The following is a 14799-nucleotide window of genomic DNA, read 5'->3' on the forward strand; positions in this document are numbered from 1 at the left end:
ACACACGCGCGCACACACACACACAAGGGTACCTCAAAAATTTTGTGGAAAAATAGAATTAAAAGGTAACACAAATCTTTCCATGAACTTTCTGAAGACCTCTTGTACAAATAAACTCCTTACTACCTACTCTTGCCTCTGCTTGGGACCCTCCCCCACCCCACTGCTCCCACCCTTCACTTGCTAGGGCCAACTCACCCCTAAGTCTGAATTTACATTTCATTTTCTCAGAGAAGCCCTAACCCCTATTACCTAAGTTTTCATAGCACCCTTTATTTCCGCTTTGTAACAGTTATTACCATTCTAATTCAGAGTTTTTCAACTATGGCACTATTGACATTTAGGACCAGATAATTCTTAGTGGGGGCAGGGGGAGACTGTCTGATATACTGTAGGATGTTTTACAGCATCCAAGGCCTCCACCTACTAGATGCCAACAGCACCCCTCCCCCAAAATTACAGTCAAAAATGTCTGCAGACATCACCAAAAGTCCCCAGGTGGGGGAGAGAGGCAAAATTGCCCCCTGTTGAGAAACACTGCCCTAATTTTTTGTAAATGTTTTATTTAATATCCTCCCCCAATTCCATGTGTGTCTTTGTCACCACTAAACCCTTAATACCTAGAAGAGTGCTTGACACACAGTGGGCATTTCATAACACTATTTTGAATGAATTTGCATGTCTTCAACTACTAGCCCACAAACAATAGGAAAAATGAAAAAAGTCTTAAAACTTTCTTATGCCTAGTCGTTTACTCTGTGCCTCATAAGTAAAGGTTTATTGGTAGTAATAATAAAATTAAATTACTAAGTTTTAAGAATCTGAATATTATATAATGATTTTTATAGACTCTTTCAATCACCAAGAGAAAAAGCATTTTTCTCAATGACAACTTAGTAAAACTATAGTAAACTTTATGGTTTAGCAGGTGTATATCTATCTATCCGTGTAGGTATAAAGTTTTAGCTAACTTGATCAAGGATACATAGACTTACCAAAATAGGCTGAGTCTGATTCCTGCAGAGGTGAATAAATCAACTGCTTCTATTGGCCTTCTATAGAAGGCTGGAATTGCCGAAGGAATGATGACCAAAGGTTCCAGTGACACCCAGAAATTATGACATCAGAAGATTCTTTCACATGGTTTCCTACCTGCTAAAGAATCAAATGTCTTACTTCATAGCTCCAGCAACAAGCTGAAACTTACCTAAAAATTAAGTGTCTCTAAGGGTTTTTTTTTTTTTTGAGGGTTTCATTCTTATTTTCACTTCCATATGTCCTAACAATATTAAGTATTTTCATCTATGGATGAAGATTTACAATCTATCCAACCCGCACAAAATCACATGAGATTTTTCTCACTTTATATATCATTTTCCTCATTCTCTTTATCTCCCAGACTCCCTTAACTAATAAACCAAATTAATCCAATTATCGACATATTCATCCCACTCTAATACCCTCAAACTCAAACCACACCTTTAAAATTTCCCTAAAGCTCTTCCTACATGGGATTCTTTATACCCGCTCTCTGATGTCTGGACTACCTCTTCTTTCCTTTTCCTCAAGAGAGACTTGAAAGTCCCAAAGGGCAAGAATAACATCAATTGCAAAAGGAAGCGTTCATCATGTACTGTCCTCATTATTCTATTTCCTGGATCCCTGAGCTGCTTCTCTGCTTATACCATCAGTCCATTTCTTTGGACTACTCTCTCTCTCCCAGCCTGTTCTTGGCTTCTATATCAACAGCATGAAGTATACCCTATTCAGTAATGTTTATGTTTAAACTTAAGCCAGGATTTAACTCTTCAGCTAACCAATTCTTCAATTTTCATAGTGGATGACTAAACTATTAAATTATAGTGAGCATTTTTTAACTTAATAAAACTATCTTAAATACCTACATTTTATGCTAATTTCCCACTGCTGTGTTTTCATATAACTTATGTTATAGAAAATTTGCATTTTACATAAGAATTAAGTTGTTATTAGATAAAANTATAACTTATGTTATAGAAAATTTGCATTTTACATAAGAATTAAGTTGTTATTAGATAAAATCTTGCCTCTACCTTCTTTTTCTTACTAGGGTGTTATCTGTGAATAAGTTGATCGCAATTTTAGTTTAGAGAAATCATTTAACTGACTGTGTCACAGTCAGGCAAAGTGAAATAATTGCTGGCCATTGTTAGCTACTGTTTCATTAGGACCTAAACACGTGGTCCTTAGAATGACAACATTTTTTACTAGTTTACATGTTTGAGAGGAGGTGGCAGTGGAAAAAGTACGGATTTTGGCATCAGAATTAGGTTTGAACTTTGACACCATCTTAACTCTGAGATTTTGAGCAAATCACTAAAAGTTTGTCTATTAAAATAATATTAATTACAACCTCATAGAGTTGTGAGGAATAAAAAATCTAACACATATGAGCCAATGTCTGGGATACAAAAACTCAAACAGTACTAGTTCTCTTATCTTTTTGTGTAATTCCTGAAATCAGGGTTGATTTCACTTCACATTGATTTCACTCTTCGGACATTGATATATCTTTAAAACTACAAAGTAAAATATCTGCCCATGGGATGTTCTTAAATTCCTCCAACTTACAATTATTTCTAAGTAGTCCATTAGGCAAAAGTTGTGCCAAGTTTCTTTAGTATGGATAAATAAAATAAAGCAAACGAAACAGTACAATGATGAAACTCTACAGCATTAGAGTAATATATCAGAAGACAAAATGAACTTGACTCTCTGGCAGATCTTCACAAAGCAATGGATAAATAGGTGAAGTATAAATGGTGAATAAAAAGATGGTGAAGTCTCTAAATATTCTCTCTTAATTACCATAAGCCCAAGAATAATGATCTTTCAATTCTCAAGATACTGATTTATGAGATGCAGAAAAGCAGAGATGTTTGAACTGGTTATATCCTAAGAAAATGGGCCCATTATTAGATTTTATTCATTCATTCAACAAATATTTGCTGAGTATCCACCATGAGAGTCATGTGTTAAGTGCTAAAGATACAAGATTGGGTAAAACCAAACGCAATTCCTGTTCTAGTGTAGTTTACAGTTTAGGGTAGGATATGTTCCAGACTAGGATATCAAATCTAAATCTAAAGGGTAAGTAGGTATTAACTAGGTGGAAATGGGTAAGAGGCAAAATCATTGAGACAGCTGGGGTGGGGAAAAACAGAAAAAAACAGCATATGCAAAGGTCATGTGACAGTAGAGACGACAACAAAAGATCTGAAAGGCAAGCATAGCCACAGCATAGAAAATAAAAAAGAAATATGATCTGAGAGATAAGTACAGGCATGAACCCAAGTTAAAGATTTTAGACTTTTATTTTATGAGCAAGAAAGCCCACCAAAGAATTTTAATTTCTCAGGACACATACTGAGGTTTCACTGATTTTTCTCTAATTTTCTGTTTTCTATTCATTTTATTTCACTCCAATCTTTACTATTTCCTTTCCTCTGTTTACTTTGGGCTTATCTTTCCTTTTCCTAGTTTCTTAAGGTAGAAGCTTCGGTCATTGATTTGAGACCTCCCATCTTTTCTAATATATGCATATAATTCTACAAATTTCCATGAAACCACTACTTTAGCTGCATTCAACAAATTTAGAAATTTTTTATTTTTATTTTCTTCAGTTAAAATTTTTCCTTTTGTTTTCTTCTTATACCTATGAGTTATTTATAACTACACTGTTTAGTTTTCAAATATTTGGAAATATTTTATTTTTCTGTTATTTATATCTAATTAGATTCCATTTTTATAGAGAACATTCTTTGCATGTTTCAAATCCTTTTGAATTTACCGAGACTTGTTTTTAATGGCCAGAATATGAACTATCTCGGTAAACACTCCATGTGCACTTAAAAAGAATGTGTGTTATGCTATTGTTGGGTGAAGTATAGGTAATTAGTTGGTTGACAGAATTGTTCAAATCTTCTCTATTCTTCCTGATTTTCTGTATATTTGTTAATCAGTTATTGAAATAATGGTGTTGAAGTCTCCAACTTTATAGTTGTTAATTTATCTATTTTTCCTATCTGTTCTGTCAGTTTTGGCTTCATATATTTTGAAGCTCTGTTATTAGGCATATAAGTGTATATTATTGTTATGTCCTCTTGATGAATTGACACCTTTATCATTATGAAATATCTTTGTTTATCCCTAATATTCTTTGCTCTGAAATCTACTTTGTCTGAAATTTGCATAGCTACTTTCTATTCTTTCACTTTTAATCCATTTGATTTTTATACTCAAAGTGGGTTTCTTATAAACAGTATACAGTAGAGTCTCACTTATTTTATCCATTCTGATGATCTCTGTCTTTTAATTAGGGTGTTTCAATTATTTACATTAAATGTGATAGATAAGGTTGGATTTAAATCTGCCATCTTGATCTTTCTATTCTATGGGCCATCAGTTTTCTCTTCCCTTTTTCTTCTTATTCTGTGCTAAACTGAGTGTATTTCATTAATCTATTTTATCTCCATTATTGGTTTATTGTTATACATTCTTGTGTCTTGTTTTGTTTTTGTTTACTTTAGGGTTTTAGTATACATCTTTAACTTTTTAGTCTGCCTTCAAGTAACATTATACCCCTTCACATATACTAGAAGAAACTTACAAGAGTATATTCACTTTCCCCTCTCCCATTCTATGATCTTTACATCTACCTATATGATAAACCCCACAACATATTAGTTTTTCTTTAAGCAATTCTCCTTTTCAGAGATTTTTTAAAACAATGGATAAATAGGTGAAGTATAAATGGTGAATAAAAAGATGGTGAAGTCTCTAAATATTCTCTATTAATTACCATAAGCCCAAGAATAATGAGAAGTCTTTTTATATACTTACCTACATATTTATCATTTTCAGTGCTCTCTATCCCATTGAATAGGTGCAGATTTTCTTCCAGCATCACTTTCCTTTTGCCTGAAGGTTTTCATTTAATAGTGCTGGTCTGCTAGTGATTAATCCATCCAACTTTTGTATCTTTTTATTTCACCTTCATTTTTAAACAATATTTTCATAAGGTATAGAATCCTAAATTGGCAGTTTTGTTTTGTTTTGTTTTGTTTAAGTACTTTAAATATTTTTGTCCAATATTTTATGGCTTACACATTGTTTCCAACAAGAGGTTTGCTATTCTTATTTTTGTTCTTCTATTTGTAATGTGTCTTTTCTCTCTGGCTGCTTGCTATAGATTGAATGTCCCCTCCAAATCTCATGTTGAAATTTAATCCACGTTGTATCAGTATTAAAAGGGTGAGAAATCCAACTATAGTATTTGAAAGGTGAAGCCTTTAAGAGGCTATTGGATGACAAGGGCTATGCCCAAATGAGTGAATTAATCCACACAGATTAATGGATTAATGGGGTATCATGGGAGCAGACTAGTGGCTTTACAAGAGGAAGAAAGCATGTTAACATGCTCTTACCATCTCACTGTTTAATACTCTGTGCCACATCTAGACTCTTCGGAGAGTCCCCACCAAGAAGACCCTCAATAAATGTGCTGCCTGGATCTCAGACTTTCCAGCCTCCATAACTGTAAGAAATAAATTTTGTCTCTTTATAAATTACCCTGTTTCAGGTATTCTAAGTGACAAAAACTAACTAATGCACTGCTTTTAAGATTTGCTCTTTATTGCTGATATTAAGCAATTTGATTATAATGTGCTTGGTGTCATTCTCTTCCTGTTTCTTGTGCCTAAGCTTCATTGAGCTTGTTGGATCTGTGGGTTGATAATGTTTATCACATTTGGAAATTTTTCAACTATTATTTCTTCAAATGTTTTTTGTTCTCTCCTTCTGGAACTCCAATTACTTGTATATTAAGCTGTTTAAAGTTATCCCACAGCCCATTGATACTCCTTTTTCTTAAAATCTTTTTATTCTCTGTTTTATCTTGCAGTTTCCATTTGCTACATCTTTAAATTCACTGTTCTTTTGCAATGTCTCATAATTCCTTTTAATTACATACATTTTTAATTCCATCCACTTTTCATCTTAGACATCATGCTTTTTATCTCTAACAGTTCATGTTGAATTCTTTTTTATATTTTTATCTTTCATAATCTGTTCATGCTTCCTTCTGCCTTATTGAATGTATAGTATATATGTATAACAGTTGTTTTAATGTCCTTGTTTATTAATCCCTTCATTTGTGCCATTTCTTAGTCTGTTTTTAACTAACTGATTTTTCTCATTATGGCTCATCTTTTTGCACATCTGAAAATTTTTTATTTAGATATCAGACATTGTGATTTTACATTGATGAATAATTTTATTTTTAGTTTTCCAAGTACTTTTGAGTTTTGATCTGGGACACAGTTATTTGGAAACAGCTTGGTTCTTTGGAGGTTTGGTTTTATACTTTCTTAGGCTGGATAATGACAGCCTTTCATCTAGGGCTAATTTATCTCTGTGACTGAGGCAATACCACTCTGAGTACTCAACTCAAAGCTCAATATATTACAAGGTTTCTACACTCAGGATATTTGGGAATGTTAATTAGTCCCACTCTGTGTGAACACCAGGAATTGTTCTACCTTCTATTTCCGTGGTTCTTTCCTCAGTCTTAGGTAGGTTTCATACATGCATGCAGTGTGAAATGATCAGTACTCAGTTTAGGCTCATGTGGAATCCCCCGAAGATTTCCAGAGATTTCTTTTTGTACACTCTCTCCTCTCTGGAATTCTGTCTTGCAAATTCTAGCTGCCTTAGTCCCCCAGAATTCTCAACTCTATCTCCTCAACTCAGAGTAGCCATTGGGCTGTATTGGGGCACTATTCATTAGGAAGAAGTCACTAGGTCCAGCCCAGATTCAAGGAGAGGGGATTACACAAGAAAAGGAAACAGAGATCATTAGGTGACATCTTAAAAGCTGTCTACCACAGATGCTGTATTCTGATGTAATGTCCAGGAATCTTTGGGCAGGACTTTAAAATGTTCATCAAATATTTTTGGCTTTCTATCTTTTAGGAATTGCAATTCCTGACCCCCTTATTATTACTTGGAGCCCATGTAACTAGTTTTGGCCAGTGAATTATAAGCAACCATTAATTGCCAGTGCAAGACCCTCCTGAGCTGTCTTTGTCTCTGCCACAAAACCCAGAAATGTTTCTCACACTAAATACAAAAATCAACTCAAAATGCATTAAAGACTTAAATGTAAGACCTGAAACTGTAAAATACTAGAAGAAAACATAGGGGGAAACCTCTACCATGTTGGCCCAGGCAAGGACCCCAATAGCATAGGCAACAAAAGCTAAAACAGACAAATGGAATTGCATCAAACTAAAAATCTTCTGCACAGCAACGGAAACAATTCACAGAGTGAAGAGACAACCCATGGATTGGGAGAAAATATTTACAAACCATACATCTAATAATGGGAAAATATTCAAAATATATAAGAAACTCAAACAGCCTAATAATAACAAAACAAATAACCCAATTTAAAAACGGGCAAGGGACCTGAATAGACATTTCTCAAAAGAAGACATACGACTGGACAACAGATATATGAAAAAATGCTTAACATCACTAATCATTAGAAAAATGAAAATTAAAACCACAATGAGATATATCACCTCACACCTGTTATGATGGCTATTATCAAAAAGACAAAAGATAACAAGGATTGTCAAGGATGTGGAGAAAAGAGAACCCTGTATACTGTTCGTAGGAATGTAAATAATGCAGCCATTATCGAAAATAGTATAGAGGTGCCTCAGAAAACTAAAAATAGAATCACCATATGATCCAGAAATCCCACTTCTGGGTATATTTTCAAAGGAATTGAAATCAGCAAGTAGAAAAGATATCTGCACTCCCACATTCACTGCAGAATTATTCACAATAGCTAATACATGGAAGCAACCTAAGTATCCATCAACAGATGAAGACATAAAGAAAATTTGGTATATATACACATTGGAATACTATTCAGTCTTTAAAAAGAAGAAAATTCTGTCATTTGCAATGACATAGATGAACCTGGAGGACATTAAGCTAAGTGAAATAAGCCAGTCATAAGAAGACAAATACTGTTAATGAGCTTTACTTAATCATTCCACAATGTAATCATACATTAAAACATCAATTTTAGGGCCGGCCCGGTGGCGCACTGGATAAGTGCGCCGCTTGGGAAGCGCGGCGGCGCTCCCGCCCAAGGGTTCGGATCCCACATACAGACTGGTTCCCGCTCACTGGCTGAGCGAGGCGCGGGAGCAACACTGAGGGTTGCGGTCCCGTTGCCGGTCCCCGGCCCGGTACGGGGGCAACACTGAGGGTTGCGATCCATTGCCGGACACGGAAAAAAGACAAAAGACAAAAAAAAAAAAAAACCATCAATTTTATACCATAAACATATACAGTTATTATTTATCAATGTAAAATAAAATAAACCAGAAATGGAACAAATAATGGTAACTCATCAGCCTCGGTGCTAGATGAAGGATAACATAAAGCATAGCCCCCAGGAACCCCTCAATGGACATGTATCATGTGCAAAAGAATAAACATTTGTTGTTTTATACCACTGAGATTTGGGAATTGGTTGTTACCACAGCATAGCAAAGTTTATCCTGACTTATACAGACTTAGGTCCAGACTTAGGAACTGCCATCAGAAAACCTGAAATATAGTCACTATCTTAGTGGTCAAAAGCAGCAATTGACAAGGAAACTGCTGTTGGAAGCTGAAATGATAGTAATCTGTGTTATTCAGTGACATACCTATTGGAAAAAAAACCTTTGGAAAACTCTGTGATAAACTAGAAGGCAGATGATTCTTTAAGTTCATTACTTAATAAACTTAAATGCCAGGGCAAGAAGTTGGAAAACAGAATGTTAATAACATGTAGGTTCCTATTGACTGTGTTTATCAAGTTATATGAGAAAGAGAAGAGTTCAGAAACAGCAGTGTGTGAGCAAGAATAAAATTTGATACAGCACACTAAATTCAAATTATATTTAAATGACAACTTGGAAAGCTATAGAAGTATATTTTCATGGAACACATTTTACTTCCTTTCAGAACTTTGTAGCATTTTTTTCAATGTCTTCCAGTACTGAATGTGCTATAGCTGAATCTAAAGCAGACTAATCGTTTTTTCTCCACTCCACTCCCCCTTTTGTTTCTTGCCCGAGGAGCTAAAGAACTCTTTCTTTATTCTGAAAATTTTCTAAATTACCCAGGATATATCCCTTGGTATTGATTCTTCTACAGAAATTTTGCCATGGAAGATGGTGTATGCTTTTAATCTATAGGGGTTTTTTTTTCCTTTATTATTTTTTATATCATTAAGCACATTTATTCTTCCATTTGTGTGTTCTCTTTTTCAGGGGAATGTATTAATCTTGTGTTGAGCAATCTTTGTCTCTTTCATATATATTATCTTCTAATAGCTTTAATATCTTTGTTCTTCAATTCAGCATTTTCCAAGATTATCTCAAGCCTTCCCTCTATGTCAGTAATTTGATTTTCTTCTATATAGTCTTCTCCTTCATGCTTTTAAGAATTATTCATTAGTTCTTTAAGATGGGCATTTTGGTCTTCAGTTAATTTCCTTAGTTCTTCTATCTACGTTTTATTTCAGTTTTTTCTTCAAATATTTACTTACTATCTACCGTATATCAGACAAGATTCTAGGTACTAGGGATATAGCAGTGGACAAAAAAGGCAAGACTAAGCCTTTGCAGAGCTTATTTCTCAATATATCATCTTAGCATTTTGTCTCTAAGGTCCTTAGTGTATTCATATTATTATTGAGTCTTCTACAGCACAAAGTACATATGATCAGTTTTCTTTTCTGCCCCCTTAGGTTTTATTCCAGATCATGTACTTTGTCCATCTTTTTATGTTTCCCTCCTTTCTTCCTCCCTTTTATAGTAATAGTCTGCATGGTTCTCAATGATTTTTTTCTCTTGCTCATATTTAGCATGTGAAATTCTGTCCAATGTCTTTGTTCAGTGTGTTAATACTATTGAACCCCAAAATCTCAGTGGCTCCAACCAAAAACATTTTTCTTGCTTATAAGACTGTGAATAGCCTACTGTTCAGCTGATCTCTACTTGGCTAACCTGGATTTGCCTATACTGAGGTCCTGAAATGCCTGGTATGTAAAATTCTACCTTACTTGACTCTTAAGCAGAATTGTCTTTCAATCTGATTCTTTCCAGACTGAAGTTATTGATGAAACTTGTTAGAACTTTCTTAATTTAACTTCTTTCTCATATATGGCTTCTGGAGAATAATGACTGGGACTGTATGAGGGGTAGAGCTCTGCAGAGTCCAGANTAAAACAGACAAATGGAATTGCATCAAACTAAAAATCTTCTGCACAGCAACGGAAACAATTAACAGAGTGAAGAGACAACCCATGGATTGGGAGAAAATATTTACAAACCATACTTCTAATAATGGGAAAATATTCAAAATATATAAGAAACTCAAACAGCCTAATAATAACAAAACAAATAACCCAACTTGAAAATGGGCAAGGGACCTGAATAGACATTTCTCAAAAGAAGACATATGACTGGACAACAGATATATGAAAAAATGCTTAACATCACTAATCATTAGAAAAATGAAAATTAAAACCACAATGAGATATATCACCTCACACCTGTTAGGATGGCTATTATCAAAAAGACAAAAGATAACAAGGGTTGTCAAGGATGTGGAGAAAAGAGAACCCTGTATACTGTTCGTAGGAATGTAAATAATGCAGCCATTATTGAAAATAGTATAGAGGTGCCTCAGAAAACTAAAAATAGAATCACCATATGATCCAGCAATCCCACTTCTGGGTATATTTTCAAAGGAATTGAAATCAGCAAGTAGAAAAGATATCTGCACTCCCACGTTCACTGCAGAATTATTCACAATAGCTAATACATGGAAGCAACCTAAGTATCCATCAACAGATGAAGACATAAAGAAAACTTGGTATATATACACAATGGAATACTATTCGGTCTTTAAAAAGAAGAAAATTCTGTCATTTGCAACAACATAGATGAACCTGGAGGACATTAAGCTAAGTGAAATAAGCCAGTCCCAAGAAGACAAATACTGTTAATGAGCTTTACTTAATCATTCCACAATGTAATCATACATTAAAACATCAATTTTATACCATAAACGTATACAATTATTATTTATCAATGTAAAATAAAATAAACCAGAAATGGAACAAATAATGGTAACTCATCAGCCTCGGTGCTAGATGAAGGATAACATAAAGCATAGCCCCCAGGAACCCCTCAATGGACATGTATCATGTGCAAAAGAATAAACATTTATTGTTTTATACCACTGATATTTGGGGGTTGGTTGTTACCACAGTATAACAAAGTTTATCCTGACTTATACAGACTTAGGTCCAGACTTAGGAACTGTCATCAGAAAACCTGAAATATAGTCACTACCTTAGTGGTCAAGCAGCAATTGACAAGGAAACTGCTGTTGGAAGTTGAAATGATAGTAATCTGTGTTATTCAGTGACATACCTATTGGAAAAAAACCTTTAGAAAACTCTGTGATAAACTAGAAGGCAAATGATTCTTTAAGTTCATTACTTAATAAACTTAAATGCCAGGGGAAGAAGTTGGAAAACAGAATGTTAATAACATGTAGGCTCCTATTGACTGTGTTTATCAAGTTATATGAGAAAGAGAAGAGTTCAGAAACGGCAGTGTGCAAGCAAGAATAAAATTTGACACAGCACACATAAATTCAAATTATATTTAAATGACAACTTGGAAATCTATAGAAGTATATTTTCATGGAACACATTTTACTTCCTTTCAGAACTTTGTAGCATTTTTTCAAATAAACTTAAATGCCAGGGGAAGAAGTTGGAAAACAGAATGTTAATAACATGTAGGTTCCTATTGACTGTGTTTATCAAGTTATATGAGAAAGAGAAGAGTTCAGAAACGGCAGTGTGCAAGCAAGAATAAAATTTGACACAGCACACATAAATTCAAATTATATTTAAATGACAACTTGGAAATCTATAGAAGTATATTTTCATGGAACACATTTTACTTCCTTTCAGAACTTTGTAGCATTTTTTCAATGTCTTCCAGTACTGAATGTGCTATAGCTGAATCTAAAGCAGACTATTGTTTTTTCTCCACTCCACTCCCCTTTTTGTTTCTTGCCCGAGGAGCTAAAGAAGTCTTTCTTTATTCTGAAAATTTCCTAACTTACCCATGATATATCCCTTGGCATTGATTCTTCTACAGAAATTTTGCCATGGAAGATGGTGTATACTTTTAATCTATAGGGGGGTTTTTTTCATTTATTATTTTTTATATCATTAAGCACATTTATTCTTCCATTTGTTGTGTTCTCTTTTTCAGGGGAATGTATTAATCTTGTGTTGAGCAATCTTTGTCTCTTTCATATATACTATCTTCTAATAGCTTTAATATCTTTGTTCTTTGCTTCAGCATTTTCCAAGATTATCTCAAGCCTTCCCTCTATGTCAGTAATTTGATTTTCTTCTATATAGTCTCCTTCATGCTTTTAAGAATTATTCATTAGTTCTTTAAGATGAGCATTTTGGTCTTCAGTTACTTTCCTTAGTTCTTCTATCTCCGTTTTATTTCAGTTTTTTCTTCAAATATTTATTTATTATCTACTGTATATCAGACAAGATTCTAGGTACTAGGGATATAGCAGTAGACAAAAAAGGCAAGACTAAGCCTTTGCAGAGCTTATTTCTCAATATATCATCTTAGCATTTTGTCTCTAAGGTCCTTAGTGTATTCATATTCTTATTATTGAGTCTTCTACAGCACAAACTACATATGATCAGTTTTCTTTTCTGCCCACTTAGGTTTTATTCCAGGTCATGTACTTTGTCCATCTTTTGTATGTTTCCCTCCTTTCTTCCTCCTTTTTATAGTAATAGTCTGCATGGTTCTCAATGATTTTTTGTCTTGCTGATATTTAGCATGTGAAATTCTGTCCAATGTCTTTTTTCAGTGTGTTAATACTATTGAACCCCATAATCTCAGTGGCTCCAACCAAAAACATTTTTCTTGCTTATAAGACTGTGGATAGCCTACTGTTCAGCTGATCTCTACTTGGCTAACCTGGATTTGCCTATACTGAGGTCCTGAAGTGGCTGGTATGTAAAATTCTACCTTACTTGACTCTTAAGCAGAATTGTCTTTCAATCTGATTCTCTCCAGACTGAAGTTATTGCTGAAACTTGTTAGAACTTTCTTAATTTAACTTCTTTCTCATGTATGGCTTCTGGAGAATAATGACTGGGACTGTATGAGGGGTAGAGCTCTGCAGAGTCCAGAATACCAGGTGAACTGGTGCCATAGTTCACTGATACAGACCTACTCACATGACTGCCTACAAACTGAAACAAGATTTGCAAATTTTGGAAGCCCCAGACTTTGGTACTTCAACATCAAGACCTGAAGTGCCTGACTGCACCTCCACCACTAACCACATGCTCACCAATAAGCAGATGAGATTAAATCCAACAACTGCAAAACTTGCTTGATTAAAAGCTGCCTATTAATCACTATTAATCTGCCTATTAATCATTAAGAGATATAAATACCAAGGTGAAAAATATCCAAATGGAAACGTGGAAGAGTTTCAGCAACATAACAACCCATTGCAACTTCAGATTAAGCAGGCATCAGAGAAATGTAATAACTATTACTTGTCCTGGTGGGGAAATAAGGTGTTCTAATGAATTGAATATTAAAATATCCAAATGGAAACGTGGAAGAGTTTCAGCAACATAACAACCCATTGCAACTTCAGATAAGCAGGCATCAGAGAAATGTAATAACTATTACTTGTCCTGGTGGGGAAATAAGGTGTTCTAATGAATTGAATATTATGGTTCATTATTACCACACAATATAAGTTAACTTTTTATTAAATACAGAAGATTTCTTAGAGTTTTGTGGTTCCTCATAATTGTTAATGGAAAATGTTAACTCATTAAATATTCGCTTGAGTTTTTAATTGAAATCTGGTCTAATTCGATCAACAAAATTTTACAGTATTTTTCAATGTTTGACAATTTTAAGGAGTTGGTAAGTTTCAGGAATGCCTGATTTTTCAATCTTCCTCTTCTATCTCATCTAAACATTGTACATATGTTAAATGCTTAGTTTTAATGCCATTTGTTCCATCAGACTTCTATTTATTCATCTACATCTTCATTCACTAAATCCTAATACACTCATACTCAGCGCCACACAGTATTGTAAATCATTAAGTATTTCTAAGAAGCTTAGATTGTAAGCTTCTTGGAGCTGGATCTATCCTAATTTCTTTTCAACCCTCCAGAGGACCTAGAAGTTAATATTGGGAGTATACCACGTTCAACAAATACTGGTTGGATCTCTTAACTTAGCTTTGCCACTTTTGTCCAAGTGTGTGACTACCTAGGTTTCGCTGTGCCCTGACATATATATTTGGGGGTTCTTTGTGCTCATCGACATTGTTCGGTTTTTTTAAGAACAAAGGATTTGTAGGGCAGAGATGCTGAGGCAGAGTCCCGTGGAATCTGAATAAACGGAATTTGACCCACCACCCAGAGTGTTGAGACTATGCACAAAGACTAAACCTCGGCCCATGAACAATTTAAAGATACATATTTAAAATTATCACTCCAAAGCCTAGTTACCCGCCAGTTACCCCGGCCTCCGGAGCTGCCGATGCTCAAAGATGTTCACAAGGCAGCGAGGATCTGCGGTCCCTAGGCCCAGTCGC

At 34.6% G+C, this 14799-nt stretch overlaps 1 protein-coding gene across 3 annotated transcripts in view; it reads right to left on the reverse strand.

The window, feature by feature from the left end:
- Positions 1 to 14799, reverse strand: part of FAM229B (family with sequence similarity 229, member B) — a 17547-nt gene extending 2748 nt beyond the window's left edge. The window contains exons 1-2 of one of the 3 annotated variants that reach the window (XM_008583881.1): positions 14714 to 14799; positions 996 to 1155 (exon numbers count right to left, since the gene is read on the reverse strand). The gene's annotated coding sequence lies outside the window, so the exon portion shown is untranslated. The remainder of the gene's footprint in view (positions 1 to 995; positions 1156 to 14713) is intronic. The other 2 variants (XM_008583882.1, XM_008583883.1) reach the window with 2 other exon arrangements.

This window comes from Galeopterus variegatus, unplaced genomic scaffold (genome assembly GCF_000696425.1).
Source record: "Galeopterus variegatus unplaced genomic scaffold, G_variegatus-3.0.2 Scaffold3070, whole genome shotgun sequence".
NCBI lineage: Eukaryota > Metazoa > Chordata > Mammalia > Dermoptera > Cynocephalidae > Galeopterus > Galeopterus variegatus.